The sequence below is a fragment of the Triturus cristatus genome, chromosome 12, assembly GCF_964204655.1.
Source record: "Triturus cristatus chromosome 12, aTriCri1.1, whole genome shotgun sequence".
Taxonomy (NCBI): Eukaryota; Metazoa; Chordata; class Amphibia; order Caudata; family Salamandridae; genus Triturus; species Triturus cristatus.
Genome location: NC_140595.1, coordinates 795981325 through 795994923, shown reverse-complemented (window position 1 = coordinate 795994923; position 13599 = coordinate 795981325).

The following is a 13599-nucleotide window of genomic DNA, read 5'->3' as shown; positions in this document are numbered from 1 at the left end:
CAGTTTCGGGGGCACACCAGCCCCTGAGCTGGCGCGAAGCCGGACAAAGGATAGGGGTGTAACCACCCCCCTCCTGGCTCCACCCATAGGTAGAACCTAGTCACGGGCCAGCCCCTTTTCTTAGAATAAAGGTAGGAGCGAGTCCCCTTCCCAAATTGGATAATCAGATAATCGGATAACTCCGAATCACGAACCTCTTTCCACGAAAGGAACTCTTGACTATTTCTGAAGACTCTCCCTTGTGGCTAAGGAGTAGCCACCCTGCACCAGCAGGCACCATCTAAGCGCTTGCGGTTTGCTGTACGTCTCCTACGGATCAAGACTGCCCAGCTCGACGAGACCCGAGTTCCCTGCCATCTCTGACCTTTTACCTACCTCATCAGCCCAGCTGAGAGTCGTAGGTGCGACGAGACCTGCGGGACCGGCTATCTTCAGAACCTGCACGACGCTTATCTAACACGCCCACCGAGGGACCCTCGAGTGAGTGCACCTAGGGTTTGAGAAGCCCTAAACCCTGAGCAGCTCCAGCATCGAAGTCTGTCTCCCCAGCATCCACGAGATCTGCGTGGGGGCCCTTCCGCTCCTTGCTGTTCCCAGCGTTGTCCGACCACTTGCCGACCGGCTTGTGGCCCTCTTCACGACGCTCCAAGATTATTTGCATCACCGGTCTGGTTGCTCCAGACTGGCTCTTGCTCCCCTTCAACAGAGGAGTACCACGGACCCTCCTGGCCCACTCCCGACGCCATCTTGACTCCCCCGCTTGGGTTGCCACTGCCAAGATCCGCTGCCCCTTCCTGGGCCCAGCATCATCGACAGCAGACACCTTCGTGGGACAGCTCGCCCTCCATCCTGGTCGCCGCCACGCCTCCTGGTCCGAGGAACAGCCGAGTCCGACGTCACCCACTCACCTGGTCGAGGTGACTTCAGCCGGTACCCCCCTGGTACCCGCACGATCGCTGGCTAGCGGTTGAGAACTGAGTCCCCTCTGCTTTCAGGTTTCCTTCATCACCGATCCAGGCTTGGATCGCTCTGAACATCGTCACTGGTCGCCTGCCAGCAACTTCTTCTTTCAGGCTCCTGAGACTACACGAGGACTCCCGACATCTTGCCGAACTTCACGCAGCCGCAGCCTCCGGGCTAGGTAACTCGAGCATCTCGGTGCTCCATCGCAGGTTCGCTCTACAAGTGTCCAGTTCCTTTTTCGTTTAGTCCCACTGATCGGAACACTCCGGAATCAGTACCTCCAGACTCTAACCATTCGCATTTTACTGTTAGTGTAGATGGTTTCTCGTGCCCCTCGGGCATTTGTGTAAATTGTGCGACTGAAGTATTTTCCTAAGAGTTTTGTAGTGTGCTTAGCTCCCTGACTCATAAAGAGCCAGGGTAGTCTTGTTATAAATAAATATCCTTTTATTTTCATAACAACTTGTGTGGTGTCCTTTCACTTGATGTTCAAGGGGTATATGTGATGGTAAACAGCTGGCTTAACACGCCCTCTAGAGTTTAGCCTAAGACTGCTCGTATCCACGCTACTAGGATAGCTGGTCTATACGGTTGACTTACAACCAATCATCAATAAGGGTCGTTTGGAATGATACACAGTGATCACTAGAATAGTGAGCACTACATATCAGGCCAACTTCTCACATTGGTGAGCAGCGGTTGGGATTTGAGCTTGCTGTTGTTTTACCACACACGTATCCTAAGAATATCGCAGTGAAAGATCACATAAGTACCCAGGTACATATAACTTAACTTAGAATACTCCGAGTTCTACTGAACCGGCTGTTGTAGTGTAACAGGGCTTAGCACACCCTGACTACAACTCTTAGCAAGGGATCAGTAGGTAAACCCATAGTGTAGGTAGGTGCAACACTTACACCTCACTAGAAAAGCATGTCGGTCCACGGAGAGTCTGCAGGGACTCCCTTAGTGGTCAGTGACCCTCCACAGGTCGCGTCACGATATGCAACTCTTAGCTTCAAGGAGATGAGACAACTGTGTGCCTCCAGGAAGCTAAACCAGGGTTCTAACCCTACCATCGCAATACTGATAGGTCTCTTAGAGGCGTACGATGCTAGGAGGTCCTCTAACCCAGGTCCCCCCAGTGCAGATGGGAACATGCCTCCCTTAGAGGGAACCCTCGGTGACCCCGACCTCGACCTCCACACAGAGGAGGAGGACGAGGACGAGTTATCGGGAGACGAGGCAGACAAAGGTCCAGTGGTAGTCGGCAGGCTTACGAGGACCAACTTAAGCAGGCATGAGAATGGAACTGGGGGAGCCCCGGGCCCACGCTCAAGCAGGCTTAACCTTGGGAACGGACGAGCTAGGTCTCTCTCCAGAGGCTCTGGCAGATCGGTTCGTACACATGTCTCTCAGGCACCTTCTCAGAGAGGAATGACTTCCCCTCAGAGGAGGGAGCATGAAGCGAAGATGCGGGAGGTCAATCTGAGGATCGAGCGGGAAGAACTTGCCCTCGCCAAAGAAAGACTTGCCTTGGCCCGAGAGCAGAAATTAAGTGGGTTAGATCCCACTGGTGGCAGCATTCTCAATAGAGAGAAAGACAGGGGTATAGACACTAGACACCTGAGTAAAATAGTGCCCCCCTTTAAACAAGGGGACGACATCCACAAGTGGATAACTGCCTTGGAGAGGGCCTGCACTGTCCAGTGCGTCCCCCCAAGTCAGTGGGCAGCTATACTGTGGCTTTCCTTTGAAGGTAAAGGAAGGGACAAGCTCCTCACTACAAGAGCTGAGGATGCTAACAACTACCAAGTCCTGAAGAACACACTGATTGATGGGTTCGGCTTAACCACGGAACAGTACCGGGTGCTGTTCCGGGACACCCAGAAAATTCAGTCTCAGGATTGGGCTGACTTTGTCGATTGTGCCACTAAGGCTTTGGAAGGCTGGTTGCTGGGTAGCAAGGTTACTGATTACACAGGATTGTACAATCTTATCATGCGAGAACAGATTTTAAACAACTGTCAGAACCAATTGTTGCATCAGCACCTTGTCGACTCGGATCTGACCTCTCCCCAAGAATTGGGAAAGAAGGCAGACAGATGGGTCAGAACAAGGGTCAAGCAGAACCAGAATCAGAACCAGGGTGGTCAGAAGAAAGCAGACCAAAAGGGTAACAAGAACGAACAAAATGACCAGAAGTCTTCGACAGGTCCCCAACAAACCAAAGAGGGTGGGGGTCAGGCTTCACAGAAGAAGAAGACTCAAGAAGGCCAGTCAAAAAGGTGGTGCCAATACTGTAAAAGTAAGACTCACTGGTTTAGTGAGTGCACCAAGAAAGGAGGGCAAACTCCTGCCACTGCAGCCCCTAAGGCACCTGCGCCCCCTAGTACAGTCAGCAGTGGTAGTGCGCCTCCCAAGGCATTAGTTGGGTTAACCTTGGGAACCGAGGGGAGTGACGACTTAGTCGGCACGCTCACTCAGGCCGTCCTTGTCTGTACAGGGGATATGGATATGTCCCCTGATGCCAGCCCCAATACTTTGGGCAAATACAGACAGACACCTTTGATAAATGGAAAAGTGGCTCAGGCCTACAGGGACACGTGTGCCAGTGTCACCATGGTGACGCCTAACTTCGTGGACCCTGGACAGATCATGCTAGGTACCAGTTACCTAGTGACCAATGCCAGCAACGTCACTACCAATCACAGTATGGCAGTTGTTGATTTCTCCTGGGGAGGGGTAAGTGGCCCGAAAAAGGTTGTGGTTAGTTCAGACCTCCCCGTAGAATGTCTGTTGGGCAATGATTTGGAAACGTCACAATGGTCAGAAGTGGAGCAGAGGACTCACATGGAGATGTTAGGCTTGCCAGCACATGTCCTTGCTGTGACCAGGTCACAGGCCAAAAGATGCCCCACTGAACAGGTGCTGGATCCTGGAAGAACGGACCAGACACCTTCCAAGAAAAGGAGCAGTAAGGGTAAGGCTTCGCCTTCCCCCTTGCCCCAGGTCGTGGATCAAGTCTCCGAGGAGGCTGACCTTGAAGAACTGAGGGAAACTGAGCCGCAAGAGCTTGAACCTGGTCAGGTTGAGTTTCTGGGCTCAGGGGGACCCTCCAGGGAAGACCTGGGGAAGGCACAGTTAGACTGCCCCTCACTTGAACCCCTCAGACAGCAGGCCGCTGCTGAGGCTGCAGGGAACGCCACAGGTACCCACAAAGTGTACTGGGACGATGGACTCCTGTACTCCGAGGCAAGAGACCCCAAACCTGGTGCGACCAGGAGGCTGGTCATCCCCTTGTCTCTGAGAGGTTTCCTTCTCACCTTGGCCCACGAGATTCCCCTTGCAGGCCACTTAGGCCAGAATAAGACTTGGGACAGAATTGTTCCACACTTTCACTGGCCCCACATGTCCGAAGATACGAAGGAGTTTTGCCGCTCCTGTGTCACTTGCCAAGCCAGTGGTAAGTCAGGTGGCACGACAAAGGCCCCCCTCATACCACTACCAGTGGTGGGGGTACCCTTTGAACGAGTGGGGATCGACATTGTCGGACCAATGGAACCCCAGACAGCATCAGGGCACAAGTTTATACTGGTGGTGGTGGACCACGCCACCAGGTATCCTGAAGCTATTCCCCTTAGGACCACTACAGCACCTGTGGTGGCACGGGCCCTACTTGGAGTGTTCTCCAGAGTGGGCTTCCCTAAGGAGGTCGTCTCAGACAGAGGTGCAAACTTCATGTCGGGATATCTGACTGCTATGTGGAAGGAATGTGGTGTCAACTACAAGTTCACCACACCCTATCACCCACAATGCAATGGGCTTGTTGAGAGATTCAACAGGACCCTAAAAGGGATGATTCACGGGCTACCTGAAAAGCTTCGGCGGAGATGGGATGTCCTGATACCCTGCCTCTTGTTCGCCTACAGAGAGGTCCCGCAGAAGGGGGTTGGCTACAGCCCTTTTGAGCTTCTGTTCGGACATCCTGTAAGGGGACCCCTTTGTTTGGTAAAGGAAGGATGGGAGAGACCTCTCAGAAAGCCGGCATCAAACATTGTGGACTATGTGCTCGGTCTCCGCTCGCGGATGGCGGAGTACATGGAAAAGGCGTCTAAAAACCTGGAGGCGAGCCAAGAATTACAGAAAGCTTGGCACGACCAAAAGGCTGTCCTGACTGTGTACCAGCCTGGACAGAAGGTGTGGGTGCTGGAACCAGTGGCCCCAGCAGCACTCAAAGACAAATGGTCTGGGCCCCACACGATCATTGAGCAAAAGGGAGAGGTCACCTACTTGGTAGACCTGGGAACTCCCCGGAGCCCCCACAGGGTGCTCCATGTAAACAGGCTCAAGGCATATGTCAATTTGGAAAAATAGTAGTAATTACTATGATCTGAGAAGGGAAAGTTCAAATTCAGATCTTGTTGCCCTCACACACCTGTTAGGGTGTCATGCTTCATCATTGGGCGTGCCGATAGTATCAGGGATCGGCTCAGTATTAGAGCCTCTCAGCAAATTTTGTGATCATTTTCTTCGTCCGCTGGTGAAGCGTATACCATCGTACCTACAGGACACCAGGGATGTTCTTAATCTAATATCTGAGTTCAATACTAACAATCAAGTGGATCTTCTAATGACATTGGACGTAGAGGCACTCTATACTAATATCCCTCAAACCGAAACCCTTAGAGTGATTGAAGACCTGCTTCTTAATGAAGACTGGACCTCTACTACACCAGTGTCGTTCATTATGGAGTGCGCAACAATAGCTATGTGTGAAAACTACTTCCAATTCAAAGACCAGTTCTTCCACCAAACCCAAGGTACTTGTATGGGCAGCACCTTTGCTCCAAGTCTGGCCTGTCTCTATGTAGCTAATTTCGAACATCTACACATGACAGATAACATCTTCTGTGACAACATAGTATTGTGGAAACGCTACATAGACGACCTCCTGATTCTATGGAAAGGCGATAGTGAGACGTGTGACAGATTCTTCACATGGGTGAATTCTCTGGACCCATATTTAAAGTTCACTCGGTCTGTTTCACCCACAGAGATCCACTTCCTCGACCTGACCATAACCCTACAAGATGGTGAGTTGTCAACTAAGACTTTTAAAAAACCAACAGATCGTAATAGCTTACTGTTATATGGAAGCTATCATCCAAAGGCCCTAAGGGATAACCTTCCCTTTGGACAGTTCCTCCGTCTCCGCAGAAACTGCGAAAAAACCAGCGAGTACAAAAAGGAAGCAGCTGTTCTCAGTCACCAACTCAAGGCTCGAGATTACCCTACATCTATTGTAAAAAGATCATACAAGCGAGCCCTAAACAACAACCGAGAATCTCTGTTGGAACCTAGAATCAAATCAAATCAACCGAAGAGTCACTAATATGCGTGACTACGTTCACACCAGAATCTAACAAGATCCAGAAGATTATAAAAAAGAACTGGAAGATACTAACTACGGGCAAAGTGGCCATAACCCCTCCAAGATTTGCCAACAAACGCACTAGTAACCTACGTGACATCATAGTGCACACTCGTCCAAAGACAGGAAGACAAACAAAACAGAGGACCCTGTGGGATATGAATCCCGTACGTGGACACTTCCCCTGCGGACAATGTGGAGTGTGTGATCTTACAAAGACAACTAAAGAACTCACTCTTGAAACAGGAAAAGTCTGGACTCAGAAAAACCATACTAACTGCAACTCCCATAACTGCGTCTATTTAATTACTTGTCCTTGTAAACTAAGATACGTCGGCATGACAACACGTCCAGTGAAGACAAGAATTATGGAACACCGCAGCAATATACGGTGTGGGAGATCCACGACTAAATTGAGTACACACTATCTCACTCATCCGCACGGACACAATGACCTATACTGGACCGTGATTGAAAGTAATCCCTCATGGTCTCAAGAAAAACTCTTTGAAACTGAACAGAGATGGATTTTTCGCTTATCAACACAGGAAAGGGGTCTTAACGACGAAATTCCATGGACAGAACTTATGTGTTAATATTCCCACCTACAGGGTTCTGCAAGCACTACATCTCCACTACCGAGACTATGTTGCGTGGACTCCATTGGTACCACACCACCCATGTCTCTATATGTTTATTGAACTAACATACACACCGTTATGTTCATGCACCCTGACTGTCATCACAACACCACTTCTTGTGTGAATTACACATAAATGATTTTTAATCTATCTACATTTCCCACTCTGGATAGTTTTTAATACATTCTGATTAGACCCGATCCATGCGGGTTTACTGTTGATGATACAGTTACCAAAAAAACCATTTCCCTATTAGGCTTTATATAATAGTCTCTAGCACCATCTGGGCTCACTGCTGACTATATACTGTTGATGACACAGTTACCAATAAAACCCATTTCCCGATAAAGGTTTAGTATACCAGTCTCGAGCTCCATCTGGGCTCACTGTTGACTATTTAGTTACTGATAACATCTAGGAACCTGTTTTCCTTTGTGGTATTATATACCAGTCTGAATATCTGGATCCACGCTTTAATAGTCTAGAAATACATATGTCTTTCAACATATGTATCTTCCGTGTCCCACTTCGATCAGCTTGAATTAGCGTTCGATATCCAAGGTCAGGCAGTCTTCGTGTGACAAAATGGCGCCCTCCGCAACCTCGCGAGATTACGCCAATGACTCGAGGGTATATACAGGAAGTGAATCCAACACCGGTAATATCCAGGTGAGGAGTAGACACGTCCTGTTTTGGCCTGCCCCCCCGCCAACGTTCGGGTAAGTGATTGTTTACGCTATCTGCCTGCAACTTGTTCGGCACTGATTCCTCACCGGAATTCTAACGGTGAGTGATACGAGCACAATGCACTCGACGTTTAGGTCAGTTTGACCACTGAGTCTTTACTAGTACTCTAACAGCGGGTGATATGAGCACCACGAACTCGCCTTTGGGGTCGACTTGTCAGCTACACGCCACCCTTAAGGAATAACTATCCACTATGGTATACATTATCACGCACTAAAAGACGGAGTTTTTTATTATTATGCACTAATAGAGGGTGATTTAGCACATCGTTAAACACACCTCCCTTCAACATTGTGCATTGCTTTAGGATTACACGAGTGGTATCAGACTGAGTAGCGATCTTGGGTAAATTTTAATGTTTATAAATAACTCTGCTCTAGTATGGACCATCCCACCACGGCAGTCCTTGTCACATGGTGCTATTTCACAGCCATGGATTTCAATACTTATCACCGCCATCTCTGGTCATCAACCGCTATCACAGTGTACTAGTTGTACCAACCCTTAGCACTTCTCTTGATAGCCTCTTATGAGGAGAGAGCCTATTGATACTAAGTAGCGTACCGACCACCTTGAACCAACACATCTCACGCTCTTGATAGAGATAGAGTATTTCACTTACATGTTGTATAGCATGATATTTTGCGATGCTTATATCTTTACCTTAGTGGGACCGTTCCATTGGTCCGGTTGCTACTCCTTCTCCTATGAAGCCTTGAACCCCTCATTCTGAGGTAAGATTTGTATTGCGTATATGGGTTGCTCCATTATATTGGTAATTCTAAGGAGAATAGAGTTTTGTATCACTGCTTGAGTTGACTTGGTTGTGTTTTTTATGTACTAGTCACAACTTCTTTTATTGTCCTCTCTCTAACAAGTTCGTTATTGTTGAGTAGAAATGATGGTCCCTTGAAGGAGTTAAGAGACACCTCATTTTGACTTCTGGACCCTTCACTTTTGATGTAGCTACGATTGAGTGGCTTATGCTTGTCCTCTATATATATTTTTGTCTCCTTCTGTTTAGGCGGAGCCTTTTATTCTGTACCATACTTAGGTCCAGATGGTATGTGGTTGACCTGCAATACCCCGTTATAAGAAACTGAGGTATACTAATTCATTACTGGTCCCACGGTCCTGAAGAAGTGTCGCTCGATCTTGAGCACTGTGACACGAAACATGTTGACCCCTGTCAACTATAGGCTACCCTGATACCTTGCATCACATAAGTAGCCTCCCTGGTTTTATTTAGTCCCAGCCCTACCTAACCTTATTAAAACTATCGAGGGGCCAGGGCCTATTTTAATTTTTCTTGAATCCCCACATTCTTAGGAGCTATTACCCTCCACTATCATTCACATGGTCTTCATACAAAACGGCGTACTCAGATCAAAAGATCTCCGACAAAGAAGCCACCAGGCCCGTCGGACATTGCAGCGCCGGTCCGACGAGGAGCACGCCCAATGATGAAGCATGACACCCTAACAGGTGTGTGAGGGCAACAAGATCTGAATTTGAACTTTCCCTTCTCAGATCATAGTAATTACTACTATTTTTCCAAATTGGCCAATCAGAGGAACTGCTCTTATCTGTCTTCTTCTACATAGACCCCTGGGAGCACTAGAACAGGACCTCTTTAAATATCCAGCTCTCATGTCCCCCCCTCCCTGATTACACGTCAAGGCATATGTCGACAGGGAGGGCATGGGCTTGCTCATGGCCACAGATGAGGGACAGGAGGAGGAGAGTGACCCTCTCCCAGACCTGCTCTCTCAGAACCCTGACGATGGATCAGTAGACGGTGTTGTCTTTTGTGGCAGCCTCTCTGGACATCAACAAGAGGATTGTAAACAGGTTCTTCAATCCTTTCGACATATGTTCTCTCTGACACCCAGTCAGACCAAGTGGTGTACCCATGAGGTCGACACTGGGGACAGTCTGCCCGTAAAGAGTAAAATCTATCGGCAGCCTGATCATGTCAGAGACTGCATCAAGACAGAGGTGCAGAAAATGTTGGAGCTGGGAGTCATTGAACCCTCGGACAGCCCCTGGGCTAGTCCCGTAGTGCTCGTGCCGAAACCTCACACCCAGGGCGGTAAGAAAGAGATGAGGTTTTGCGTGGACTACAGAGGTCTCAATGCGGTCACTAAGACTGACGCCCACCCGATACCAAGAGCAGACGAACTTATCGACCGGTTGGCCTCGGCCAACTACTTAAGTACGTTTGACCTGACAGCTGGGTATTGGCAAATCAGGTTAGCTGAGGAGGCCAAGCCCAAAACAGCATTTTCTACCCCGGGTGGGCATTATCAGTTCGTGGTAATGCCCTTTGGTTTGAAAAATGCACCTGCCACCTTCCAAAGGCTGGTGAATCGAGTTCTCACTGGGTTGGACGACTTCTGTGCGGCGTATCTGGACGATATCGCTGTCTTTAGCTCCACCTGGGAGGATCACCTGGTCCACCTGAGGAAAGTGTTAGAGGCCCTGCAGAAGGCAGGCCTCACTATCAAGGCCACCAAGTGCCAGATAGGGCAGACACAGGTTGTATACCTGGGCCACCTTGTAGGTGGAGGCCAGGTTCAACCATTGGAGAGCAAAATACAGGCCATCCAGGACTGGGCTCCTCCAACCACCCAGACTCAGGTTCGAGCTTTCTTGGGCCTGACTGGTTATTACCGGAAATTTGTCAGAAATTATGGATCCATTGTGACCCCGCTAAACGACCTGACAAGTAAAAAGATGCCAAAAAAAGTTCAGTGGACAGCAAGCTGTCAGAAGGCATTCGATGACCTAAAGCAGGCCATGTGCACAGCACCTATCCTAAAGAGTCCAGACTACTCCAAACCATTCATTGTCCAAACAGACGCTTCGGAGCTGGGTGTGGGAGCTGTTCTATCGCAACTGAATTTTGATGGTCATGACCAGCCCATAGCTTTTATTAGCAGGAGGCTGACCCCCAGAGAGAAGAATTGGTCAGCTATTGAGAGGGAGGCCTTTGCTGTGGTTTGGGCCCTGAAGAAGTTGAGGCCATACTTGTTTGGCACTCACTTCAAGATTCAGACCGACCATAAGCCCCTCTTGTGGCTAAATCAAATGAAGGGTGAAAACCCCAAACTACTTAGGTGGTCCATTTCCCTACAGGGGATGGACTTCACAGTGGAGCATAGACCTGGCACTGATCATGGCAATGCAGATGGGCTCTCCAGGTATTTCCACTTAGAGCAAGAAGACTCACCTGGTCAAGGTTAGCTTATTGTCCCAAAGTTTGGGGGGGGGGTCATGTAGGAGAGTAGGGTCTGCAATCCTATGATCACCCAGATTTTTTGCTTTTGCTTCATTGGTTTACGACTTTCTCCGGCCGTGGGCCTGCCAATCAGACCCACAGCCTAGCTGTTCTCTCTCGAAATTAACACACATGTACATTAGGTGCATCCACTAATTGGAACTGGGCCGCCTTGTCAGTCCCTGTCTCAGCATACCACAGGTATCCAGGGCATCGGTGTACCCAGGGCCTACCAGGGGCTGAAGCATGTATTATGCCACCCCTGGAATGGCCGCCCAAATCTGACACAACTGGCTGCACGACAGCTGGGGCCACGTGGTGTAATCACCCGTTGCTGTAGGTGTAGTATTCCTACACCTAAACCCTAAAATGGACACATGGATTCCTATCAGTCCCTCCTATAGCAGGCCTTATCAATCCTGAAGGCAGAGTGCAGGGAATCATGTGGGACGGTGCTCTGGCGCGAGCTGAGCCCGTCGACGGCTTGCGGAACCAAGTCCTAATAGCCGTTCCATGGTGACGCGGGCCAACTACTTGTAATGCATTATAATCCTTGCGGTTATTTGCTAACTTTGGCATCGCATCACCTACACATGTCGAGTAAGGTGTCATACGAATGGGAATACGAACCCCTCGCCAGTCCTGGCGACGGGGTTAGCATTCCCCCCTTTTAGAGGGACACGACATGGAAGTAACCTTGAACCCCGGTTAAAGTTGACTCAAGCCTCAGCATCACAAAATGGATGCTGCCACCAGACACAAGTCTGACCTCCTGCTGCTGGGGGACCTTCCAGCAAGGGGAGCTTGGACAAAGGGTTTCCTGTCGAGGGCGGTGTTAGCACCATCCCAGACAGGGTTTGTGTATCCCAGGTAGGCAGGGCTGAAAGGAAGGTGATTGCAAGTGGCACCCCGGTGCTCGCTGTGCATAGCCCGGCTCAAACCAGTTTCGGGGGCACACCAGCCCCTGAGCTGGCGCGAAGCCGGACAAAGGATAGGGGTGTAACCACCCCCCTCCTGGCTCCACCCATAGGTAGAACCTAGTCACGGGCCAGCCCCTTTTCTTAGAATAAAGGTAGGAGCGAGTCCCCTTCCCAAATTGGATAATCAGATAATCGGATAACTCCGAATCACGAACCTCTTTCCACGAAAGGAACTCTTGACTATTTCTGAAGACTCTCCCTTGTGGCTAAGGAGTAGCCACCCTGCACCAGCAGGCACCATCTAAGCGCTTGCGGTTTGCTGTACGTCTCCTACGGATCAAGACTGCCCAGCTCGACGAGACCCGAGTTCCCTGCCATCTCTGACCTTTTACCTACCTCATCAGCCCAGCTGAGAGTCGTAGGTGCGACGAGACCTGCGGGACCGGCTATCTTCAGAACCTGCACGACGCTTATCTAACACGCCCACCGAGGGACCCTCGAGTGAGTGCACCTAGGGTTTGAGAAGCCCTAAACCCTGAGCAGCTCCAGCATCGAAGTCTGTCTCCCCAGCATCCACGAGATCTGCGTGGGGGCCCTTCCGCTTCTTGCTGTTCCCAGCGTTGTCCGACCACTTGCCGACCGGCTTGTGGCCCTCTTCACGACGCTCCAAGATTATTTGCATCACCGGTCTGGTTGCTCCAGACTGGCTCTTGCTCCCCTTCAACAGAGGAGTACTGTAGGAGAGTAGGGTCTGCAATCCTATGATCACCCAGATTTTTTTGCTTTTGCTTCATTGGTTTACGACTTTCTCCGGCTGTGGGCCTGCCAATCAGACCCACAGCCTAGCTGTTCTCTCTCGAAATTAACACACATGTACGTTAGGTGCATCCACTAATTGGAACTGGGCCACCTTGTCAGTCCCTGTCTCAGCATACCACAGGTATCCAGGGCATCGGTGTACCCAGGGCCTACCAGGGGCTGAAGCATGTATTATGCCCCCCCTGGAATGGCCGCCCCAAATCTGACACAACTGGCTGCACGACAGCTGGGGCCACGTGGTGTAATCACCCGTTGCTGTAGGTGTAGTATTCCTACACCTAAACCCTAAAAATGGACACATGGATTCCTATCAGTCACTCCTATAGCAGGCCTTATCAATCCTGAAGGCAGAGTGCAGGGAATCATGTGGGACGGTGCTCTGGCGCGAGCTGAGCCCGTCGACGGCTTGCGGAACCAAACCCTAATAGCCGTTCCATGGTGACGCGGGCCAACTACTTTTAAGGCATTATAATCCTCGCGGTTATCTGCTAACTTTGGCATCGCATCACCTATACATGTCGAGTAAGGTGTCATACGAATGGGAATACGAACCCCTCGCCAGTCCTGGTGACGGGGTTAGCATTCCCCCCTTTTAGAGGGGCACGACATGGAAGTAACCTTGAACCCCGGTTAAAGTTGACTCAAGCCTCAGCATCACAAAATGGATGCTGCCACCAGACACAAGTCTGACCTCCTGCTGCTGGGGGACCTTCCAGCAAGGGGAGCTTGGACAAAGGGTTTCCTGTCGAGGGCGGTGTTAGCACCGTCCCAGACAGGGTTTGTGTATCCCAGGTA